Genomic DNA, 25,485 nt, shown 5'->3' on the forward strand with positions numbered 1-25,485 from the left:
CAATGCAGTATATTGTGGTTAAAGGAGCCAGATAGGGCACAGTTTCTTATGATTACACTATTCATTGTTTTCTTCCTTGTTATCTTAGCTACAGATCTTTCTTCTATAATTTTTAATAGTTAATGGGCAGTAAAAAGTCTCAAAAAATTTAAGTTTGATCACCTTTCAAATATAATACTTTAACTACTTAAGCCCCAAAGTGTGTTGCCAATTATTTAACCAGTACAAATACAAACTCTTACAAATATAACTGTTAAGTATTTAAACTATGTGAATTGTTATTATTTTCCCAATCTTAAGCAAAATGGTAAAGAAAACACAGATTTAGCAACTCCACCTATCATGAATATCAACCAGAAGACCATAATACTTCAACATCCTGGAAAAATTGTGGAACACTAAATAAAATTTTGAAAATTAAATTTGTCATGTGTTCTCACTAAATAGTAACATATGTTTTATTTCTTTTTGTTTGTTCATTTACTAGAAATATCTAGCTCTTTTTAATCAGTTATTGATGGTATAATAAAATAAATGTAAGTGGCACCAAATAACATTTAAAATAGTTCACTGATGCCCGGCCGAGTGTGGCTCAGCTGTTGAGTCGGCCTAGGATCCAGGAGAACGTGGTTCGATTCCCGGTCAGGGCACATGCCAAGGTTGCAGGCTCAGGGAGCAGCCGGTCAATGACTCCCTCATCACTGATGTTTCTATCTCTCTCTCCCTCTCCTTTCCTCTCTTTGAAATAAATAAATAAACTTAAAATAAATAAAACTTAAAATAAATAAAAATAAAATAGTTCACTGACAAATAAAGCTTGATATGTTAAGTTTATTAAAATAATACCTCTTTTTTTTTTTTCTCTTCAAGAAAAGAAAACTAAAAGCATGGGCCACAATTTGTATTCATTTGGACACTGAGAGAGGATTTTGTAGGCATACCGGCAGGCACAATATTGAAAAATCAATCCACTGGATTTAGAAATAATGGTAAGATAAAATAAGAAAGCTATACATTTCAGGGTTAATATCTGAAATTAAAGAATAATATTCAAATATCACAATAGATCTTCAGTGATAACTTTTTAACATTAAGAGTATTGTTTTAGCCCTGGCAGGGTAACACAGTTGGTTGGAGCATTGTCCTGAACATCCAAAAACAGTTGCAGGTTCAATTCCCAGTCAGGGCACATATCTAGGTTGTAAGTTTGATCTCCAGTAGAGCGCATACAGGAGGCAATGAATCCATGTTTCTCTTTCATATTAATGTTTCTTTCTCATTCTATTTCCTTTCTTCTATTTCTAAAATCAATAAACATATCCTTGGGTGAAGATAAAAAAAAGAGTATTGTCTTAAGGAACACTTTTTCTCTTTGAACCTTTAACTAAATGTCCAATATATTAAATAATTTATAGAGATAAATAAGTTTTGTTTTCTGTACAAATTAAAGGATCCATGAATACATCACCCTCCTCCCAACAAAGTTCAGATTTGCAAGGGTTCAGAAAATAAACAGTTCATAATCTAAACAGAATTTATAACATTATACACGTTTACAGAACTCCTCTCGTCATTTTTTCTAACAGCCAAGATTACAGCGACAGAACTAATGATCAGAATGTAAAAATATTTTTGCAAAACTGCATTAATTGTTCTTGCAGTTTAATAAAGATAAAACCAGTGAACACACAATGACAATAATGAAGAAACACTACATTGAAAGAATTATATTTTAGGTTTCAAGAAACATAGATTATACTACTATTAAACATTAAAGAAAATGTGGCACCAAAAGCAGCAGGAGCAACAACTGATTTTGGCAATTTTGCTAGCCAAGTTAGCTGACACTGGAATATGCCAAAGCTAATGTCCACACCAGCCATCTATCTTTAAAGACTGGAAATAACTTTAGGGCTGACAACTCATGTCAATGTCCTTATTCTTGAAATTTTTAAATCGTAAAAGACATATTTAAGAAAGTTCTTTTCCTATCCTCTCGAGTGTTTCTTGCATCACTTGAAATCCTTAGAAGAGTTGAATCATAAACTTTCTGGCTTTCCCTACACCAATCCATTTAACTGGAATTTGAAGTTAATCTTCAATAAATCAAACATAATTTTGTGCATTAACAGATAATTCTTTAAATGTCTTAGTATTTGAAATGTCTTTGTTCCATCTTGGAAGTCTTATATTGAACTTCATCTTCACTAAGACCTCTTGATTTGCTGAGGGATGAAGTGTAATTTCAACATTTAACTTGTAAGCAACTCCAACTTTGATTTCCATAAACATGTCCAAAATATGCAATTTGGTAAGTGCCAACACAGTAAATCAGCTAATCATATGAGCATATTTAAGCAAATCGAGGTTCAACCAGCCACATCTTTTTTCCCTTTCGGTAGTTACACCAAACTCTCCACCCCTTGTTTGTAATAATTTTCCAATTTCCTTGTCTTGCTTTGTGTGAAAGGCACCAATAGCAACTCTAGTTGTGTAAGCTTTTACAACTCCATACACTTCTCCAACATTTTGAGGGGACATACCCAATCTGGTACAAACACCTCCAACTGTACAGTTTGAAGAGGTTACAAAAGGATAAGTTCCAAAATCAATCTCTAGAAGTGCTGCATTTGCAAGTTCTACCAAGATTTTCTTTGGCTGTGTATGTAGGGCCTCATATAGGAAATAAACTCCATCTCTCACCATTGGACTAATCTTTTCCATAGAACCCTTAAGCTTTTGTAATTCATGTTCAATGTCTGATTCCAAAGTGGACTGTATAGGTTTATACTGGTTAGCCAGAACTTGGAGCCTCTCAGAGAAGCCATAAAAACCAGAAACAAGAGCGCATGCCCTGAGTCCACCAAGAGAAGCTTTGGAAGAATAAACCGGGCCAGTCCCCTCTTTTGTGGTACCCCATTTTTTTCCTGCTTGTTCTTGTCTCTCTTGTCCCTAGATACCATCAGCTACTTGATGAAAATCAAATACAACATGAGCTCTGTCAGATAGGATAAGTTTTCTTTCCCAGACTTCCAGAGTTACTTATTTATTTATTTATTTTTTTGGGGGGGGGAGGGTGGGGGAGATGGATTTGTTGTTCTACTTATGTATGAATTCACCGGTTGATTTTTGTATGTGCCCTGATGAAGGACCCAACCTGTGACCTGGGCATATGGGGAGGATGTTCTAACCAACTGAGCTGCCTGTCGAGGGCCAGAACTTTTTCTTTTTGAATATTTTTTCTGCTTCTTCAAATAATTTGAGTAGATGAATTACCACACCATTTCCAATGAAAGCAGTAACATCTGGATAAATTATTCTGTAGGGTGAAAAATGAAAATCATATTCCACAGAATCAATACCTGTATGGCCAGCATTATTTCCTTTCGGGCAGTAGTGCACAATGTTAGCATCTTGCCCCAGCTGATCCTGCACCTCCCCCTTGCCTTTGTCACCTCACGGAACACCTGGTTCCTCTGGGGAGGGTGTCCTGGGACAGCTGCAGTAATGCCATGGCTCCAGTGATGCAAGGAGAATCCGCAGGAAACCTGGACAGTGAGGAGTGTACAAACTGAACTGCTTACTCTCTGATTTTGATTATATCACAGTCAACTTTGTAATCACCTATTAAAAAATGGAGGATCTTGCCCAGCCGGGCGTGGCTCAGTGGTTGAGCCTCGACCTGGGGTCCAGGTGATCAGGGTTCAATTCCCAGTCAGGGCACATGCCCCAGTTGTGGGCTGCAGCCAATCAATGACTCTCTCATCATTGATGTTTCTATCTCTCTCTCTCCCTCTCCCTTCCTTTCTCTGAAATCAATAAAGATATATTTAAAAAAAAAAAAAAAATGGAGTATCTTTAATCTTCTCTTTCCTCAGGCCCCAAATCTAATTAGTTCCTATCATATGCGGATTCTGCTTCATTGTTAGCTCTTCCACTTTGTTGTTTCATTATTTTCAAACATTTTATTCTCTACAATCTTGCAATTTCTGTTTACCTTGCTTTCCTCATGCATTCCAGTGTTCATATTTCCAAAGTTCTTTTTGGACTGGTTGAGTGTTATTTTTGTATTTCCACTGCTTTTCCCCCAAACACACACCTATACACTCATCCTACTAGTCTAAAAGCAATACAATTTATGTCTATTTTTAGTGGTTACCCTTAAAATGTAATATGCATATTTGGATTTAGAAAATGCTAAGACAATACAGAACCTTACAATGATTTATTTTCATTTGCTTCTCTTCTTATAGATGTTATTGCTGTCTTCCTTTTTTGTTTTGTTTATAATTATGCTTGCTTTTTTATTACACTCCATATTTGTCATCAAAGTATTATTATTGTTTCATACTGTAAACATTTATTTAGATTTACTCATATTTGTAATTTTCTTGTTTACCACTTTTAAATATTTGTATTGCCTTCCAGATTTTCATCTGAGAACTATCCATTTGGATTGCTTCAAAGATGGTCTGGGCTGACTACCTATCTTTGATTTTTGTTGTTTTTTCATTTGTAATGAAAGTTTCATGAGGTATATATAGATAGGCAAACCATAGATGGCTCCAATGTTCTCTGCTTCCTGGTATTTACTTACTTGTATAACCCCCTCTTCTTGAATGAGCTGTATTTAATGTCTCTCTTCTAACAAATAGAATACAGTAAAAATAATGGGATAACACTTCCAACATTAGATTTACCAGAAGTTTGTGGTTTCTATCTTGTTGACCATTTCTTTTCTCTATTGCTCATTCTAAGGGAAATTAAGAGCCATGTTTTGAGCTATTATAGGTAGAGGGTCATAGAACAAGGATCTGAGGGAAGGATTCAGGAAGCACTCATCAAGGAATGGAGACCCTTAATCCAACAACCTTCTAAGGACCAAATCTTGCCAATGTCAAGTAAATGAGCAAGTAATAACTTCTGCTACAATTTCATTGATCACTTATCTGGAACATCATATACTTTACTCTAATATCACTTTATTTGTTTAATATGAAACCTCATTTTCAATCATGTATTAGATTTGTGTAATGCACATGTCTTAGATCTCTTAATAAATTTGATGCTCCTTTGGGGTCCAGATTTATTTATTAATTTGTACAAAAGTGTTCATAAAAATATAAATAAAATATACACAACATGTTTATAGAATACTTAACGTATTATTGATACTACTAGAACAAAATTTAAAAATAAAAATGTAGAGAAGAATATTAAGAAATAAAACAAAGTATAGTAAGAAAAACAAATGTAAAACAAATAATCTCAGGTAATTGTACATAATGAGGGGGGTAGGACTCTAGTTTTTATGCTAATTGGATGCTAGTGACCACATTCTATATAGATGAATAGACCCATATGAAAGATACAATATTTGGGGGAATATCTGATATATTAAATACACTTTTACTAAGCATTTACTCTTTATCAGATATCATATTAATCATGCGATATTTAGACTATTCTTGTTGAAGAATCTGCTATATAATGGAGGACGTTGGAAAATATAGAAATAATTATATTGTCATGTGATTTATAATTATAGAGTTGTTGGACTCAAAAGAGGAACCTAATACATGATAGGATTTGAAGAGTTGGAATTAAAGAAGGCTGTCAAAACTAATTTATTTAGCCATGTGAAGAAAGAAAATAGGGAGAAAGATGAGAAATTACATCATAAGCAGAAGAAATAACAAATGTGAAAGCAAGAAGCCATAGGAGCTTAAGTTCTTAGAGCTCTTGTCACATAAAACAGACTTATGGGAAGATAGAGAGTGTTCAAGTTATAATGGGCAATAAGAATTAAGCGGAAAGATTGGGAGTCATCAAGGAAAATGTATTACAGTCATGCTAAGGAGTTTGAATTTCATTCATTAGGCTATTGAAGTCACTGAAATACAAAGTTATTAATGCCATCTAAATACTTGCTATTTATAGTGTGGTCCATGGACCAACAGTAACAATATCACTTGAGAGATTGCTAGAAATGCAGAACCTTGGGCCCCACCCCAGACCTAATGAATCATCATCTAAAGTTTGCAAAGCACTAACATAGAACACAGAGGTTTGTCATTTCTACATTTGGCAGACACTTATTTTTACTACCTTACTGTAATTTCTGCACCATTGCCCTGGCGAGCAAGACCCCAATGTTGTTTGCGACCAGTCAAAATTTGTGTGAATCTATATTGACGTTGTCATTCCTTTTGCTAGTAAGTAACTTAAGGTGAGTGTATAACTTATGCCAATGAGATGTGAAGGATGTACTGGATTATATATGATAAAAATAATCTCTGATCTTAGAGAAGGAGCACCTTTTAAAAAATGATTGGGTAGCATCTGCTTTACCACGAAAGGAGTGAGCCAAAGAGACATTCTGAAATTGAATGAGCATCAAGGTCACAGAACTTATGTCCTTGATGATGTTACTGACCCACTGAATTAACAACCTTGGAACCAACTTGGACTCCTGTTTGTGAGATAACAGATTCCCTCACTGTTAAGCCATACTGAGTTGTGTCTCTTACCATTTTCAACACAATCATCTTACCTGGCACAAATGTCAAGCTATGTAAGGTCAGGTTGCTATCTCAAGAACCTCTACCAGAATTTCATTCCTTTTCTTTTGTCTCTTCAGAAATGTTTAAAATTCCCAGAGGTGATTCAAACATGTTTACAGAATGAACACCTATGACTTTTGGTTGCACTTTTAAAAATCCCTTTATGTCAGGGAATTTAATGTGTCTGCCAGTGATCCTATATATCTATCTCTAGATGGATCTATGAATGCTTCAAGACCCACTCTTGGCTTCAGAATATCAGGAATATCAAAATTTTCTCTATTTTTTATCTGAAGACTTCCTTACCATCTTTTCTATTCATCCCTCTGTACGCTTCTTTTAGCCTGGTAAAGAAAGAGCTTCATACTTTAAGTGTTTGACTAAGAAAGGAAGATGCCCTGCTTTAGTGATCATGAGATTCACACTGACATAATTATATATGGTTTTACTACATGGCACTCATCCTCACAAAGTGCACCTGAGGGTGGGGCACACAGCTGGATTTAGGACTCAAGTTTGGCTTCACAGTGCATCTCAAACAATAGCTAATAGTTGTAATCTCTTGTCGTTACTGTTGAATGTATTCCACCTTGATAAACTCATTATTCTCTCATAGATTTTTCTCTCAGGGCCACAGCTAATTACTTCATAAAATCTGTTTACTATATATAGTTTTCTTATCCATCTGACATGACTATATAGATCTGGATTCCTACTAGGGACCTTGTTCAAGATTTTTCTCATGATGGTTCAAAGTCTGAGAAGTTTAAAGTATATTTCTTGACTACTACTTGTATGTTCAGGTGTTACTTAATCCATGTTTATTTAATACCACTAATACAGGTCCTATCGTTGTGTATATGCAAGGAATTATCCAGGCAACCAAAAGATTTAAACATGATAGAAAAATATCAAATGTGTGTTTTACACTTATCACTGCAGAATCAGTATACATGATAGAATAAACACAGAGACAGACTGGAGGAAAAGGGATTAGTTAGATTACTGCCATAACACAGGTGAGAAATAATAACAGCTTGAATTAAAGTTAGTATGGTAGAAGATACAGCAGATAGTTAACTCAAGAGAAAGTCTGATTATCAAATTAAATATGGGTCATGAAAAAAAGTGGAAAATCTAGAGTGGTCCCAATTTCACTCTGATCATCTAAATTTGTTATTTCCCTCTTGTCACTAAAGAATTATATTTTATTAAGAGGTGGCAGGAGTTTCAGGCACCATTTGGAGATGAAGCTGACCTCATTAACCCAATGTACACTGTGTAAGACCAAAAGAAATTATAGCTACACTAAGGGGATCAACTTGGGGCCCTAAATAAAATGATGCAATGAAACTAAATAAGTGTAATGCATTCTGCCTGGCCTTTCTACTGTTTGGTTATTCAAGGGAATATTTATTTGTGAGGCAATGCTAACATATATTATGCTGCAAGCATTTACTGCCAGCACATACTTATGTCCTCTAAACCTAGAATGTAATGGGAGAAGAGAACCAAGGTTGTGGAAGTAATGAAAATACACAGAATTTATATGCAAGTCTCATGTAAATTTTGCAAGCCAGATAGAATTTCCATAGATATGAGGGTCTTCCAAAACTACTTCAGAATGGGATACTTGGGATTTCACAAATAAGTAGATATAACTTTGCACAAGTTAAAAAAAAAGTTCCATTTCTTTTCTACAGCTGTGCACTGAAGTAAGCAATTATGCCAGTTAAAAAATACAAAGGGTTTAGAAATTTCAGACCTTCCAGCTGCTCATGAAATTGCATGGTGTTTGTAGGCTCACCTCCAGGTGTTTGTCTCAGTGATGTAGCTATGGTTCAGTCTCATTGCTTAAGAAAAACCTACTAATCTAAGTGTTGATAGTGCCTATTGTTTATAATTCCTCTAGCATAACATAACTGTTAAAAAAACAAATCATTGTGCCTTCTCACATAAGAATATGAGAAATATTTTTGCACAGTAAATGGAAATTAATAGCTGGTTGGATTTTGATAATTAATCTTTCACCCTCGACTTTTGCTCATGGTAGACTCTGTAATGCGTTAAAAAAGATTTTTACTTTCAAACAAGGTCATTCCACAGGCTATTCTCTCATCTACCACAGGTTTACCAGTGAGCTTGTTATTTTTCCTCCTCGGGGCATGACACTTTGGTTTAATCATTCTGAAAATTTCTTTGTCATAAGGTGAAACTGAAAGAGGTTTTGTAATATGCCCTGAATTTGACCCTTTGGGACTGAGAGGTTGTTTTGCCATTACTGTGCTCAGAAATGAATCAGACTCTTTGAAAGCAACAATGCATTCACTAATGTGCTCATTGTATTTGTGAAATTCATTAAAACCTTGGCACGGAATGCCTTTGAACTGTGATATTTCCAAACACATGTAGTGGTACTGCTTTATATTCAATAAGTCTTGTATTTTTTACTTTACATAATGTTATTTATGCACATTTCTTATTTTTGGAGATGTGCTATTCTTTACTTTCCCTATTGTTTGTCAGGATTTTAGAGCACAGTCAGGAATCTACTTGGAGTTACTGTGGCAATGAGAAGGAAACTTCCCTAAAGGGAGACCTGCAGCTGTATTCTCCTTTGAGTAAATCCCTATAGATAAGGAGTGGTGATTGACTGTATCTGACCTTGAGTCTTTTCAGGCCGTTTCCTGAACACACAAATTCCTGAGCTGAATGAAAAACACCGAATATTTCATGAATGCTGAAAGTGTCAATCGTGATTGGAATTGGCATTTAGAAATAAGCTGACCCCTAGAGATGGAAAGAAAATATATTATGTATCTACCATTTGTGAAATGCGCCCTTTGAAGTCTGTTTTGCTAGGTGTGTGCCTCTGGACTTTTTTCCACTAGCTGCCCTATTGCCCTTTAGTATCACAAGAGAGAGAGAGAAAGAAATTGTAACTTTCTCTCTTATTAGTACATTAGGTATGCGTGGTGCTCTGCTGTTGGATTTTAGAGTTCAGTTTTAGGCAGTGATCTATCTGCCTCTAATGACTAGAGCTTATGAAAACGACCACAGGTTGGATATCAGTATCCTCTCTTTTCCCTACTATTCCAGATGCTCTGGGAAGTGACTGGCAAAAATCAGGACCGCACAAGAAGATTTTGCACTGGAACCAGCAGAAAGAGTGGTGTCATTTCCATCACTATTCAAATCACCATTTAGAGGCTAAGGTTGGACCAATAACTCTGTCTTCATTATATGACTGTATTCATTCACCTTTGGTGGCAGTTCATAACTTACTCATGGAGTGCACATGAGTAAGTGTTGTGCTCTTGGTTCAAAGAGTAACCAAATCTTTAAGGTAAAGTATAAATTAAGATGTGTCATGAAGTATTGGATTTTTTTCTGAAATCTAAATGAGATCATAAATAACAGATGAAATGCAATGGCTTAGAACTTAAAGATAAATGACTGTTCAGAGATCTGAATTCGCAATTAGGTTCAAATAAGCATGTCAAAATTTGGTCCTTCAGTGAATTCAAAAATTGTGGTCAGTCTGGCTCTGGGTCAATTTTTTCATTTCAATATTTCTTCATGTTGTGTGTGCATGTGTGTGTGTGTTTTATAGCTAAATTACTGGAAAAAAAGGATAATAGTTTGTTATTGATCCATCTGACAGTCCATGATCTAAAATACAACCCTCTCTATTATGCTGATGGTTCATGGGGCAATTGTAAATTTCTCTCACTTATGTTCAATTAAAATATGGAAATAGAGATATAACCATCTCCTCTAGGAGTTAACTGAAAAGCATTGTGTAATTAATCAAGAACTGTGGTGCGCAAAGCCTCCTCAGAAGTCAGAATAATGTCCACAACATAAAAACTAATCAAAGAAGCAGTCTAAGTACAAAATGACTTATCAAAATATTTCATAGTAGCCTTGCCTGTTGGCCAATGCCTCCACTTCAGAACTATACAAAGACTGCATGTGGTAAGTAGAATAGTGACACTCCCCTCAAAAAGGTGTCCATGCCTTAATCCCTGGAACCAGTGGATATAATATTTTACATGTCAAGCATGACTTCAAGATGTAATCATGAATACAGACCTTTGAAGTTATCCTGAGATAGGGAGTTTATTTTGTGTTATCCACTTAGCCTAATCTTATCACATGAATCCTTAAAAGTGGAGAACCTATCCTAGCTGGGTGAGAATGATGAAGAGGAAAGAAGCATAGATTCAAAGCATAAAAGGGACTGGGCCATTGTGATGGCTTTGAAGACAGAGAAAGGGGACCATCAGCCAAGAAGTCCAGGTGGACTCTAAAAGCTGGGAATGGTTGCCTGGTCGGGGTGGCTCAGTGATTGAGCACTGACTTATGATCTAGGAGATCATGATTTGATTCCTGGTCAGGGCACATGCCTCGGTTGCAGGCTCCATCCTCAGTGGAGGGCATGCAGGAGACTGCTGGTCAATGGCTCTTATCATTGATGTTTCTATCTCTGTCTCCCTCTCCCTTCCTCTCTCTGAAATCAATAAAAATATGTTAAAAAAAAAAAAATAGCCAAACCAGAGTGGTTCAGCAGTTGAACATTGACCTATGATCCAGGAGATCGAGGTTTGATTCCCGGTCAGGGCACATGCCTGGGTTGCGGGTTAGTTCCCCATTGAAGGGCATGCAGGAGGCAGCCGATCAATGACTCTTTCATCATTGATGTTTAAAAAGAAAAAGAAAAAGAATTAATAATAAATAAATAAATAAAAGCTGGGAATGGCTTTCAGCAGATGGCCAGCAAAATAATTGCGAGCTCAGTCCTATAACTGAAAGAAATGAAATTGTACCAAGAACCCAAATGATCAACAAAAGGGATTAAAAAGCCTAGAGCTTCTAGAAAAAAATGGAGTCCTACGGCCACCTTGATTTTAGCCCAGTAAGTTCTGTGTTGGACTTCTAGCTTACAGAACTATAAAACGACAAATTTGTATTAAGTCACTGTTTGTTGCAATTTGTTATTGCAGCAAAAAAAAACTTATACTCTACAATACAAAAACATATATTTTACAAGAATGCATAAAAATAAAAAGATATATTTTAAAATACAAATATCTTTAAAATAAGTTTACAAGTGAAAGAGCTTGCTCTGTATCTATTATCTATCTATCTAATAACATATTCAACTGGTTTCCTTTTTTTGGTGGGTATAAAAATGGGAATAGAGAATTGGGAAAAAAGAGAATCAAAGTTAAAATAAAACAAAAGAGAGGTCTTGCCCAGATCAATGAGAGTTATAAACTGAGTTGTATGGTTAATACAGTCCTCTGTATACAAAGTACAGAAAAACAGGTAAATAGAAAGAAATGATACAAAATGTGTTTCTAATTTTAAAAATATAACCTTTAACACAGTTAATTTTGGTGTGTTATATATGGTACGATTGATGAAAGGTAGTGACCACTGGATCAGAGAACTGTACCTCAGCCTGTTTTATACTTTCCTCATATATCCATTGTGCTCAACATTTTGAGGAGTTGGAAGACCAAATTTATCAGAAATGCCCTAGAATAGATAAAATCATGCTTTATTTTTAATCCTAACTCAAGGATATTTTTTTTAGAGAGATGAAGGGGGAGAAAGAGAGAGGAACATCAATGTGAAAGAGAAACATCCCTTCTGATTCAAGATTCTCAGTGTTTGATACTATATACAATTTTTAATCCTCACCTGAGGATATGTTTTTTATTGATCTTAGAAAGGAAGGGAGAGAGAGAGAGAGAGAGGCATCAATTGATTGCCTTTCATACAAGCCTTTACCAGGGATTGTACCTGAAACCTAAGCATGTGCCCTGACCAGGAATTGAAGCCACAACCTTTTGGTGTACAGATGGTCACTCCAAACAATTGAACCCTCCGGCCAGGGTGATAAAGGAGTTCTTAGAACACATCCTACATTAAATTATTTTAGTTCTTTCTTGCCACCAGAAGACCTCCATCTTTACACAGTCCAGATTTAGTGCTCAACTTCTACACCCTGGTTCCAAGCAGTTCAGCTTCCAGACATGAGGCTATGTAGCATGGGACGGGGCAGGAGAATGCATTAGAAAGTGGACTTTAGCGTCACACTGCCTCAGTTCAAATCCCAGGTCTGCTATTGATTAGCTGTATTCCTGGAAAAGTTACTTAACTTCAGTGAGTTTGTAAAAAAGATGCAGTAATTTATCTTACATAGTTATTTTGAGGTTTGAATACTTTTTATATAGAACATAGTGGCTGACACAGTAAGCCTTCAATATATGTTCATTACCATAATTAATAATTTTAATTATAAACCTGTATATCATTTAGCGAATCAAAAGCTTTGCAGTTAATAAGGCCAATGACCTTTAGGAGACAATATAATGTAGATCAATTGCAATGGTACTCAAGTTATGCTCCACAATTTGTGGTTCTGCAGATTTTATGGGTATCAGTCTGTGATTAGCTCAGAAATTTAAAGTTTGACAGTATGACAATCATTTTTGTCTATTGAATAAAACATTGGCACATTCAGTCCTTCATTTTATTTTGTTTTTCTATGGACTCATTTTATTATAGTTTTTTTTTTTAAAGGATTGGTTTACAGTAAATTTAAAAATAGAAAAAACAATAACACTGGTCTTTCACAACATATAGTTGAAACACTGGTCTATAATTGTTCTTTTGTTTTAAGTGATTTAACAGGTTCTTCCAAACAGTTAACAAATTATCTTAGAGTGTACAGGACCTACACGTATCTCTATGTCATTGCCCATGACCATACATGTTGGGAGCCAGTGACGTGTCTGGACTTGGTCCATGCCACCTGAGGGTCTGGAGTCAGGGACTCAACCCTCCCCACAATTACCCTTGATATTGAGAGCACTCTACATGTCTGGACATGGTCCATGTAGCTGAGGGCTTGGAGCCAAGGACTCAACCCTCCCCACAAGTTCCCATTAGAAGCTGAGATAAAGATAATTACCAAGGTCTGAGCTCCCGCAGGAGGCAGGGTGTTTACTCTGAAAGTGTGTTTGTGCAGCTTTGAAGGAACTACTTTGTATCACCCTCACCTCATTACCAATTGTTTGTTACTCACTATATAATAAAGGCGTTGAAGCCATTTGGGGTTGCACCTCATTGGAGGGCAGCCCTCCTGGTCCCATAACTGTGTTTGTCTCTCTCATTCCCACCGCTCGAACTCAGGTTTGTTCGTCTTTCAGGCTGGTCCCTGACACATACATGTCTACAAAAATGAATTCTGGGACTTTTACGAATTGTAATGAATGAATAATATTTCATTATATGAAAACATGACCACCTAGCAATTCTTTTCATTGAATATTAAAAATTTTCAATTCATTTTGTATTAGAAATCATATAAAAATAAACATTTCTAAATGTAAACCTTTCCACAAACACATACTTATTTCTCAAAGATATATTTTTAAAAGTGAAATTAGGTAATTGGATATCCAGAGTTTTGAGGCTCTGTTATATGTTGACAAATTTCTTTCTAAAACAGTTGTAATTTCTCAAGCTTATGAGTGGGTCAATTTTTTTTCTTGTCTGCTTTTCCCTGATTATTCATATTTTATTATGAGTAAATAGGTAAAACATTTTAAAATTTGATATCTCATTTATTTTATGGATCAATTTTTCTACTGCAATTTTAAGTATCTTCAAAAGTTCATGTGTTTTTAATTTCCTGTTTTGTTAATTAACTGAATTACACATCAGTAAATGCATCTACCGTCTCAAAGTTCCTGGAAATAACAGCCAAGAAACTGCAAAATTACCTCCTGATATGAAGCATGTCCTGAGATCAGTTAAATAACAGGCAGCTGACTGGATTCTTTATTGAATATTTAGACATAAAAATCCCAAGAAATAGTCAAACACAATAGCCCCTTTACCTAAAAATTAACAATATTTTAGTTGAGATGGCTATTTTATGACCAAGCAAGAGATGCATAAACAAAGCTAGACTACCCTGAAAGCAGAGAGAAAGCTAGAGAATCCATGAGAAGAAAAACAAAACAGCCTTCTTCCTGACTTCCTATCTCTAAACCCCAGGCTCCATAAAGACAAAATGAAATTCTTGCTTTTTACTTATTCCCTTTTAATATATACAAGCTTCAGTGTATTTTAGTTCCTTGCAACCAGTCTTTTTTCTTAGAGCTTATTTTTTTCAATGATATTGTTATATAGGTAGTTAGACAGACATGAGCAGAGGAGGGACCATGGGCCAAGTACAGAAACTCACCAGGGCGCAAAGCCCTGGATGCCTAGCAAGGGGAAATACTGGGAAAACAAGAACCTCTCCCCCAGGATAACCTTTCCTCCCCTAGCATTTTGCTGGTCATTCGGTTTGGATTCTCTGATTTTTCATATAGCTAGCCATGTGGTTTAGAGCTCCTCCTTGACGCTTTCCTCCCTAAATATAACATCTAAGTCTCATTTTTATTTCAGCTACAGGCCCAGAAAAGCAGCAAAACCAGACAAGCGGTGCCTTGGCTGCCTCAGGACAGCTATATTGACTAATAACACCCTGCCTTGGCACCAAACAATCATGGAGATCATGACACAGAAAGAGCACACCTGGAAAGCTGATGAATATTCTATTGAGACACTCTCCTGAGATCTCCCCTAAGATTTCCACCTGCAAGAAAGAGATAAATACACTCGGGCCCAGTGCAGGCTCCCTACAAGGGGCCCATGGCAGCACTATCTCCGTAACCCTTCTTTCCTCTGAGGGGGACCTCATGAGACTTGCAACCAGGGAAGCAATAGGCAGTGGCAGCTTGTCCCAGGCTAACCCCCTCAACCTGTCTCCAAGGCCCGCATAGGCCTCCTGTTACTTCTATGCACCTTCCTTGTTTCACTGTCTTAAGTATATATTTGCTGCAGTCTATAAATTCTTACTTTGCCACACTTTTTCTCTTGATTGAAATCTTTCCCTCAAGAAGACAAAAACTGAGGTCTCATCATCTCCTCAGTAACAATATCCAATTTTTTCCTTGGAGTATTTGTCAGTTTTTTGTTTGTTTGAATGATTTACCTTAGATAGTAAGCCTTTTATACTATACATGTTATAAATACATATTTCTAGTTTGTTGCTTTTTAATTTTGCTTGTCACTTTTAAATAAGTTATTATTATTAAAATGAATATATTTTCTTTTATGTTTTTGCCTTTCATTATAATAATTTAAAATGCATTTTCATGCATAACATTTATGTTTTACCAATACTGTATCCTATCTTTCTAACTTACTTAATTGCGTACTTATAATTTTAATACAAGCAGTCCTTTCTTTGCAAAGTGTTATGGGACTATAAAAATTGTCATGCATGATGTAACCATGTAAGGCAAATTTGATAATCAATGGGAAACTTAGGATTTTTCTGTGACCTTTAAAATTTGTTACCAGATGAGTCAATTAACTTCAAAGTTTTTATTTAATCTCCAGTATATAACTTAACTTTGAAGCATGTAATCACCATAAAGTTTATAAACATGTTTTTTTAAAAGAAAATAAAGAACAAAAATGCTTTCCTTTCTTAAAAAATGAATTGTTGCTCGGCCAGTGTGGTTCAATGGTTGAGCGTCAACCCAAGAACTAAGATGTCACAGTTTGATTTCCAATCTGGGCACATGCCCAGGTTTCAGGCTAGATCCCCAGCAGGGGAGCGCAGAAGGCAGCCATTCGATGATGTTTCACTCTCATTGATGTTTCTCTCTCTCTATCCCTCTCCCTTCCTCTCTCTCTAAAAATCAATTAAAACATATTTAAAATGTAAAAAAAAAAATTGTTGTCAAAACATTAAAAGCAATTTTACTGTTGGTTATAAATATATAGGTATGTAAAAATTAGTAAAATCAACGTTTACTTAGTACATCGTAATTGAAAACATTAGAGACATTGAGAGTTAGTGTGTTATTTGTAACAAAAACATATCAAGAATAATTTGAATAGCACTTTTCTTCTTGTATGACTTACAGCATGAAATGAGCATCTTTTGTATGCTCAAGAGGATGACCTTACTCCTTTTAAAGTTTGGATTAGGTTTCAACATTTTATCCTTTGGGCTTTGAATGTTATGAAATACCTCTGAGAGTTCCTTTAATGTGAAGTTTTTGCTGGCATTGCTTCCTCCGAGACATCTTCATCTTTTCATCACAAGTACTTTACTCAAGCACATCAGCAAGTTCACCTTCACTAATTACCATGCCTGTGCATCTAGAATCTCTTGAATGGTGCCAGTGTCAGCATCCCACACTCAGCTCTTTCCTCTGTAACTCTCTACCCACATTTGACTTGAATTTCACTTCCAGTGTTATCACTTCTTTCCCCCCGTTCCCCCTTGTCTTCCTCTTTTACCTATTGCTTCTTTCTTTTTCCCGCACTTTCATCTTTGTTGACCATTTCTCTCCTTCCATTATCTATTTTTGTAAATGTCACATAGATTTACCACTGGGAGACAAGAAGGCAACTCAAATACATACCTTGCTGCCTGTCTGTGATTTGTTAACAATTGCTCAGAAATCAGTCACCATAGGCTTTGAAACAAGTGACCCAGTTGGCCATGGATCATGACTTACAGCTGTTATTTGCTTAGTGATTTGTGGACTGAAGAGCTAGTAGTGGAGTTTGTACTATGTAATTACTTACAAGTCATATACCATGATAACTGAAACTTAAACTGTGTGGTTGGGGGGCTGGTGTTATCTAACTAACTAAACCATTGGTAATAAAATGTGTGCATTTATAATAATGCAAAAGCAAGGATTGCTTGTACTTAATCCATTAATGCATCTTAACCTGGCCAACGGTAATTTCTGGAGAGCCTTTATATGAATTAGAAAAAGGTATCCCTAAAGCCCCATGGATGCAATCCTTTAGGCAACATACAAGCAAGGAGAGCATTATGCACCTCACCACTTACATAGCTATAAGTTGCAGCACCTGTTGGGACTACATCCACAACTCATCTTAAGAGACCCTTTAACTAGCTCATGCGTATTCCTTCACTTCTGGGCAGAGGTGACAGTGGCTTTCTCCTTAGGTAGACCCTTGTGAGAGTGCTCTTCCATCTCCAAATGTGCATGTCACACATAATGCTAGCTCAACCAACTGATATTGCCCGTGGCTCTTTGCTTAATTTGAAACATAAAATAACTATTGGCCAAGGATTAAAATCTTGAAATCATTGCCATTTAATATGAATGCTGCTTAATATGAGAACCTTTAATTATAGAAAAGGATCTTGAAGGAACATTGAATTAAACTAGATCAGAAGGGAATTATACTCTTGGCCTCATCCCAAGTCCCCCATCTAATTGTTTTTTCCTGAATTGAATGACGGTCTTTTCCAATTCATCCAGAATGAATGTGTTACTTAAAAAACACCACCACTAAACAAGTTGTTTTGTTTACTATAAAAATTTTTGTTTGGATAATAAAGCACCCTTTTTGTGAGAATTCACAGGTGCAATTTTTTTCTGGTTTTAGTATTAAGGAGAGTGATCATTCTTTTAAACAACATTTTTTTTCTTACTAAATTATGTTACTTATCATATTTCTTATTTAATACTACCTACCAGAATTAGCTTTATATTATTATTTAGGGTGAAATTTGTATTATGCAACTAACAGATATATAGACTACCTTTAGTGAGCTTTTAATGTATTGATGTCATGTTTGTTTTATTTTACCTTTCTTTCTGTCATTTTCCCTTTGTCCTACTATTAATTTTATGACTATTTGTATCTCAACATATATATGTATAATCTTAAAAACTTTCAGAAAAGGTGGGGTACAAATACATGAATGGATATAAATAAAGACTGATTTTATAAATTATCCAAAATCTCAATAAAGGCATTTGTGTTTAAAACTTCCTGTTCAAGTTTGGCATTGAACCATCTGGTCAATGAACTTTTTGAGGAAAACTGGATTAAAAATCTTGACAAATTTAGAATATTAAAGCATTTACTGATTTGTTTATCCAAACATCAGGAGTGACCAAATGTGTGTTTGAAAGTCATTGATTTATTTTTTTAAAAAAAGTGAAAATTACATTTTAGAGGGTTAATTTGCAAAGAGCAGCATTCTGTTTTCCATAAAAGTTAAGCCACCGTAGTATCCTAAATACCAGCTCAATTAGCAATTCCTTCCTTATGCTGAGGTCACAATTAACCTACTGAACAGGCAAGAAACAATTAAAGGGCATGATGGTTGTTTTTTTTTGTTTGATTTGTTTTATTTCAGTAAGTAAAAACCACTGTGAACAAAGTAATACCTGTAGGTTCATAAATACCATGCAAGCAGCTACTGCAGTATCAGAAACAGAATTGTTGCCAAGAGTAATCATAAAACCACACTTGTCACCCTATGTTCACCGAAGCATTATTCACAGTGGTCAAGACATGGAGGCAACCAAAGTGTCCTTCAATAGAGGATTGGATAAAGAAGATGTGGTACATGTACACAATGGAATATTACAGTCATAAGAAAACTAGAACACTGCCATTTACAACAACATGGGTGGACCTTGAGAACATCATGCTAAGCAAAATAAGTCAGTTAGGAAAAGCTAAGAACTATATGATTTCACTTATATGTGGGATATAAAACTGCAACTCATAGACACAGACAATAGCATAGTGGTTACCAGAGGGAAGGGGGTAGTAAAGAGTAAAGGGGGCCAAATATATATGGTGACAGAAGATGATTTGACTTTGGGTAGTGGGAACACATTGCAATATACAATCACGCATCATAGAATTGCACACTTGAAACCTGTATTATTTTAATAACCAATGTCATCCCAGTAAATTTAATTAAATATTTAAAGACTGCTTTCCTTTATTTAGCTCTATTTTTACTTTGAGAAAGTTATTAAAACCAATGCCATAATAAATACTCCTTTATTTCGAGCCTTATTTAAACTGCTTATTTAAACCTTGTAAGTGCATTTAAAAATATATATATATATCTTTATTGATTTCAGAGAGAGAGGAAGGGAGAGGGAGAGGGAGAGGGAGAGAGAGAGAGAGAGAAACATCAATGATGAGAGTTATTGATTGGTTGCCTCGCCCCCTCCCCCCCCCCCATTGAATGGAAGGGAGATCTCCTGGATCCTAGGTCGACCTTCAACAGCTGAGCCACTCCCAGCCAGGCATGTAAGTGCATTTTTTTATAAATTATTTTTAAATACTCACCCAAGAATATTTTTTTCCATTGCTTTTCAGAGAGAGAGAGAAAACAAACAAACACTGATGTGAGAAGCCCCAGGTTGGGGCCAGGAATGGAGCCTGCAACTGAGGCACATGCCCTTGACTGGAATTAAACCCAAGACGCCTCAGTCCTCGGGCCAACTCTAATCACTGAGCAAAACTGGCTGGGGTGATTTTTTTTCTTTTTTACAGACAAATTGTTTTGGAAAAAAACCAAAACACACACACAAAAAGGGAGAAATTTCTGTCAGTTCATGTGGATTACATTGTGAACTATTACTATAAACACTAACAGGTATCCATATTGCCTAGGACTAGTTCTTTCTCTTTTTGTTTGCCTAGAATGTTTTTTGCAGAACTTTACCACATATACTTTTGATGATTTTATTCTTATCTTAGGGACAGTTTTATGTAACATATATAAACAACAGCCTAAATAACATTTTCAGAGAGAATAATGTTACATAAAACTGTCCCTAAGCAAAAAACTTGGATGTTTTAACATTTAGTTTAAAAACATTATATTTTATTTTGATCATAAGAAGCAGTGCATGCTAATCTTACAGAATTTGTGAACTACCAGAAAAAAATACACACAAAAAAATTGAAAAAGAGGAAAAATAAATTCCCACTACCCAAATAAAATTATTGATTATATTTTGCTGTATTTCCTTTTAGGTGGATTTAAAATAACATTTTTAAATGATTTTAAAAGTAGTGTGGCTTTATTTTATAATTTAAAAACATAAATAAAAATAAAAATCAACATTCAAAATTAATTACTATAGATTTTTAGTGATTTGTTTCCTAGTATTTTTGATTTATAGTACTGCTTCTTTTATTTATATAATTTTAATTACATAGTCTGTTAAATTTTATATTCTGAATTTTAGGTAGCATGATTATAAAGAAACATTTTAAATTGCTAAATATTCATCCATTGTATGGATAAATCACAGATTAAACAGTTCCCTCTTTTATTTAATACAAGATTTGTTTCCAGTTTTTCTTAGAGCTTAAAAACTTATAATTAATATATTTTTGTACAAAAGATTCCCATAGTTTTTGGTTTGTTGGTTTGTTTGTCTTTCTATTTCCTTAATATAAACTTTCAGAGTAGAATTTTCAGGGGGGAAAAGGGAACATCTGTAACACTTTCAATAATAAAGATAAATTTTTAAAAAAGTTATCAATGTTTTTCAGCTCTCCAATACAGATTTTAAAATTGTCACTTCTTCCAAATATAAGTTGTCTATCAAAAAGTCTATGAAAAACTAAAATTTGAGGACAATCGAATTCCAGCAATTGATGGACTTAGTGATTCACAGCAGCTCCTGCAAAAGACACCTAAAAAGTTCGACCGGAGAGCATCCTAATACACTGATGAGGTCCTTGGATAATAATGAGGGAGAGAATGAACCACTTCTTCCTTAGAGATATTTTCAGTCATTTCAGGCAGCTGAGAGGCAGCAGACAACAGGGTTTAGAGTCCTGGACCACCACAATCAGGGACTTCCTGAAAAGGAGGACCCCATTGCCACCCTTGTACTGGGAACTTCTGTCAATCCTTAGGACACATCTGAGAAAAAATCTGTCATCCAGGTGACTCACTAAGTTGGAAAGATGTGAGTTAATAAGGTGATTGCTAAAGGTAGAAAACCTAGTATGACATTCTTTGCTCTAGGCAAGAACCTGGAGAAACTCCCTTCTGGAAATGAAGTATGGACTAGGTGCTAGCAAGCCATCTAGATAATACAACATTTTTAAGTGTTGGTCTTTTTGACTAGCACAAGCTTCTGACTGGCAGAAGAAAACAAAAGTTGTGTTCAAAAATATATAGAAACATCACAGTACTCAAATTTTGTCTCTGAAAATAATTATTCAAAGAAACAAAGATATTAAAGCAAATAGAATAAAATTGCAGAAGCTAGAATTGGTAGAACAACATTCAACAGAAATTGGTTGAAACGACATCTGGTTATGGTTATTATTAGATATAGATTATAATACAAGTATTATAATACTTGTATTATAATCCTGTGTTCAGGGGAATAAAAATGAATTTCAAATCTAAGTAAATGAACTGGAAAATATAAAAATATAATACTGCATATATGGATAGGAATCAACTGCAAATTATGGAACTAAAAACTAAAACAAGTGTGATTTTAATAACAAGTTATACACTGTTGAGCTAGAAAGAAACAGAGAGGCAAATTATAGAAATAGAGAAAGGGTAAGGGAGGTTACAATGAGAAAGGCTTTTAGCTGAAACATTAGAAAAAAAGAAAAGAAAAGATGGTCCACAGAGAGATATTTCATAGATAATGCTTGAAATGTGCCATAACTGATGAAGGAAACATAGCAAAAAATATTAAAAGTAGCCAGAGATTAACTCCAAAGAAATGACTGAGTGACTACTGAATAACATTAGAGGCCACTGGGCAGAGGAGCATCTTCAAGATGCTAAAGGACACATTTGACATTCCTAACTTCTCCCACCATGGATGATACTTTTAAGAATTAAGATAACATGAAGACATTTGCATACAAAGAGTGAAGAATTCACTAACAGCAGGCAAATCCAAAAGGACACTGTATGAACTCTTCTTCATGATGAAAAATAAATGATTCCAGATGATATCTTACAGATGAAGCTCAGGGAATAAGACAGAGGTTTTAACTCTGGGAATAAATCTATAAATACTGACGATGGTAATTATAACAATATTATGGGATTTTAAGTATTTAAGATTAAAATATATAAAATATTTCAGAAGCAAATTAAAGGAGTTAAAGTATACTGAAGTGCATGTGAAGTGCAAGAGGAAGGTAAATGTGTGCAGAAAGTAAAAATGTGGTGCTTAAAAGGCAGGTTAGGAGGAGTAGCTAAGATAACAAAGTGTACATTTAATGGGAATCATCTAGCTACAGATCCACTGATTAAATTGTGAGTCTAAGAGCAAAACTACAAATCTGATGATAAATACAATGCCTTGCTCTGCAGATAATGTTGGTTTTCACTTGGTAAGAGTGGCCTTAAATCAGCACTTGTTTTAATATTAGTTTATAATGAAAAAAAATAGAGTTGCATGAGTTCACGGGAAAAGCCAAACGAAGATCTTTCTGCGGTTCAAATAAAGACTCGCTTTGTGTTATCATAGCCAACTAGGTAGAGATTACAAAAAAAGGGTTGAAATCTCAACTTGCTCACATCTCCACCCTGTCGTGTGGAATTAAGAATTGTAGAAAGGAGGAAAAATGAATCTGAAACCAACAGCCATTATCTCATAAGGTCTTCAGACAGACCTTTGACCTGATTCTCCATATATCAGGAAAACTGATGAAATTTGAGAACTTTCCACAAGAGTCATATTGTCTTATGTCAGAAGACTAATATGCTGTAAACGGAAGAACATAAAGCCTCACACATTAACTACATGAAAGAGCTCACACTTCTAAAACACCTATAACAGTAGGAGCACTATGAAGAGTGAAATGGGATAAGAGCAATTTCAAATTAGTTTATTTTTATGTATTTTTGTTATTAATTTGCAAGAAGAAAACTTATACATTTGCAGAAGGATAAGGTTGGGGATCACAACTTTAAAGTGTTATTTTATTTCTGTAAATGTGTAAAACACTTAAAATATCAAAACCAAATGCGCATATTTTAACAAGTAAAAGGAAAGCTATCAATAATTTATGATGTTACACCACATAATAAAAAAATGTATGTTTTCATGTTCTATAAATACATTTCCATAAACATGAAATAGAATGTCTCAGATCTGTGCTAATAAATTTTGAATTCATTGGAATATTTGAATTTGATTTTTAGTGAAGTAATATTAATAGACAGGATGAAGAAAATACTTATAAAACTAGTTGGTCCAAAACTAGATACTTTGTAACAGTTACAAATGTTGCTTTAAAAGATCATAGTTTGCATCTTTTTGTTGTTTATCCCAAGGTCCTACCTGGACCACATAACACACACCTAGTATATACTCTAAGCATGTATATAGCAAAAATTTAAATCACATGCTAATCTTTCTTTTTTGATATTTCTAACTTATTAGGCTTTAGTATTCGCTTGTTGATACTTTTTTATACTTCACACGTCTGCTGGCATGGTTGTGTACATGTGGGTGCCTACTGTATTTTGTGCTGTAGCTATACCATGTGAGCATAAGCACACATTTTGTACATACACATTTGTCCAAAGAATGGTGCCCCAGCTTAGATTTTGAAGATAGGGAATAAAATAAACAATCACATATGATCAAATAAGGCACCCTTAAATGTCTAGGACTGGTTCTTGGGGGTTCAAAGTCAAGAGAGGAATTATTCTGCAAAGGCTTATTCAACACTTACCTTGTGCCAGATACACTTCAAGACGCTGGAAATAAAAAAATGCCCAAAATCTCTTATTTCACAAAGCATAGGTTTCATTGAGTGAGACAGGCAATAAGCATGATAAATACATCTCATGTATTTTACATAATGATGTGCTAAAGAGGAAAAATAAAGCACTTTTGAATTATTACTATTATTTTTAATTTTATTAAATTTATTTGGGTTTTATTAGTTAATAAAGTTACATAGGTTTCAAGTGTACAATGCTATAATACAGCATCTGTACACTGCATTGCGTGTTCACTGTCCAAGTCCAAGTTTCCTTCTGACAGCCTATATTTGAGCCCCTTTACCCTTTCAACCTCCCGCTCATCCCCCTTTCCCTCTGGTAACCACCATACTATTGTTTGTGCCTATGAGTTTTTGTTTGTTTATCTCATTTGGTTGTTTGTTGCTTTCAGTTTTATATCCCACATATGAGTGAAATCATGGTTCTTGACTTATTCTGTCTGACTTATTTTGCTTAGAGTGATATTCTCAACATCTATTCATGTTGTCAGAAATGGCAATATTTCACCTTTTCTGATGGCTGAATAGTATTCATTGTATATATGGACCAAATCTTTGATTATTGCTGCTTTCAGCTTTCCCTATAACCCAGGAAAAGGCAGCAGGGTAAATAAAGAAACATGGTTATTTCCTTCCTCCTCTCTACCTAGCTCCTATTGTTATAAATCTAGGTTCTTTTCGAAATCTAGAACTATATATTGTTAGATATAACAGATCATATAAATTGTAGATTTTGGCAAAAGTCAAACTACCCTGAAGACCCTTATTCAATGGATATTTCCATCTGCAAAAGGTTGTGAGGCACAGGCTAAAATACGTGGTATACTGTGAGACTAGCATGAAGGAGACGTCCTTGAAACGAGTGAGCCTCACTGATCATATATGCACATCTCCATGTAGATCTAATGAGTGTCCGTTTGGATTTCATTCACTATTTCCTCTTGGTATCATATCTTAGAGGTCTTTGCATCTTTTACCTTAAAGATCTTTCCTTCCTTGAGGCCCATACCATTGTAAATTTCTTGATTCTACATAATCTATTAATACCCCGACGTCTGACCTTTCCACCTCCCTGAACAGCAAAGCACCTTTTCCCAATGCTCCCTATTCGGGCTCTTTCTATTTTCCCTGTAATCTGTTTTCAGGCGGTCTCATGACTTCAGTCCTTACTTCCCCGTCAGTAAGAATTATATCTGAATTTTCAATGATTCCCTCTGTCAGTTTTCAGCACTCTAATCTCATTATCTCCTGG

General features: G+C 35.1%; 1 pseudogene; it reads right to left on the reverse strand.

Annotated features, from left to right (window-relative positions):
- Positions 1-2,025: 2,025 nt before the first annotated feature.
- On the reverse strand, positions 2,026-16,735 carry LOC107524581 (adenylosuccinate synthetase isozyme 2 pseudogene; annotated as a pseudogene).
- Positions 16,736-25,485: the final 8,750 nt, after the last annotated feature.

Source organism: Miniopterus natalensis, chromosome 8, assembly GCF_054644295.1.
Source record: "Miniopterus natalensis isolate mMinNat1 chromosome 8, mMinNat1.hap1, whole genome shotgun sequence".
Lineage (NCBI taxonomy): Eukaryota > Metazoa > Chordata > Mammalia > Chiroptera > Miniopteridae > Miniopterus > Miniopterus natalensis.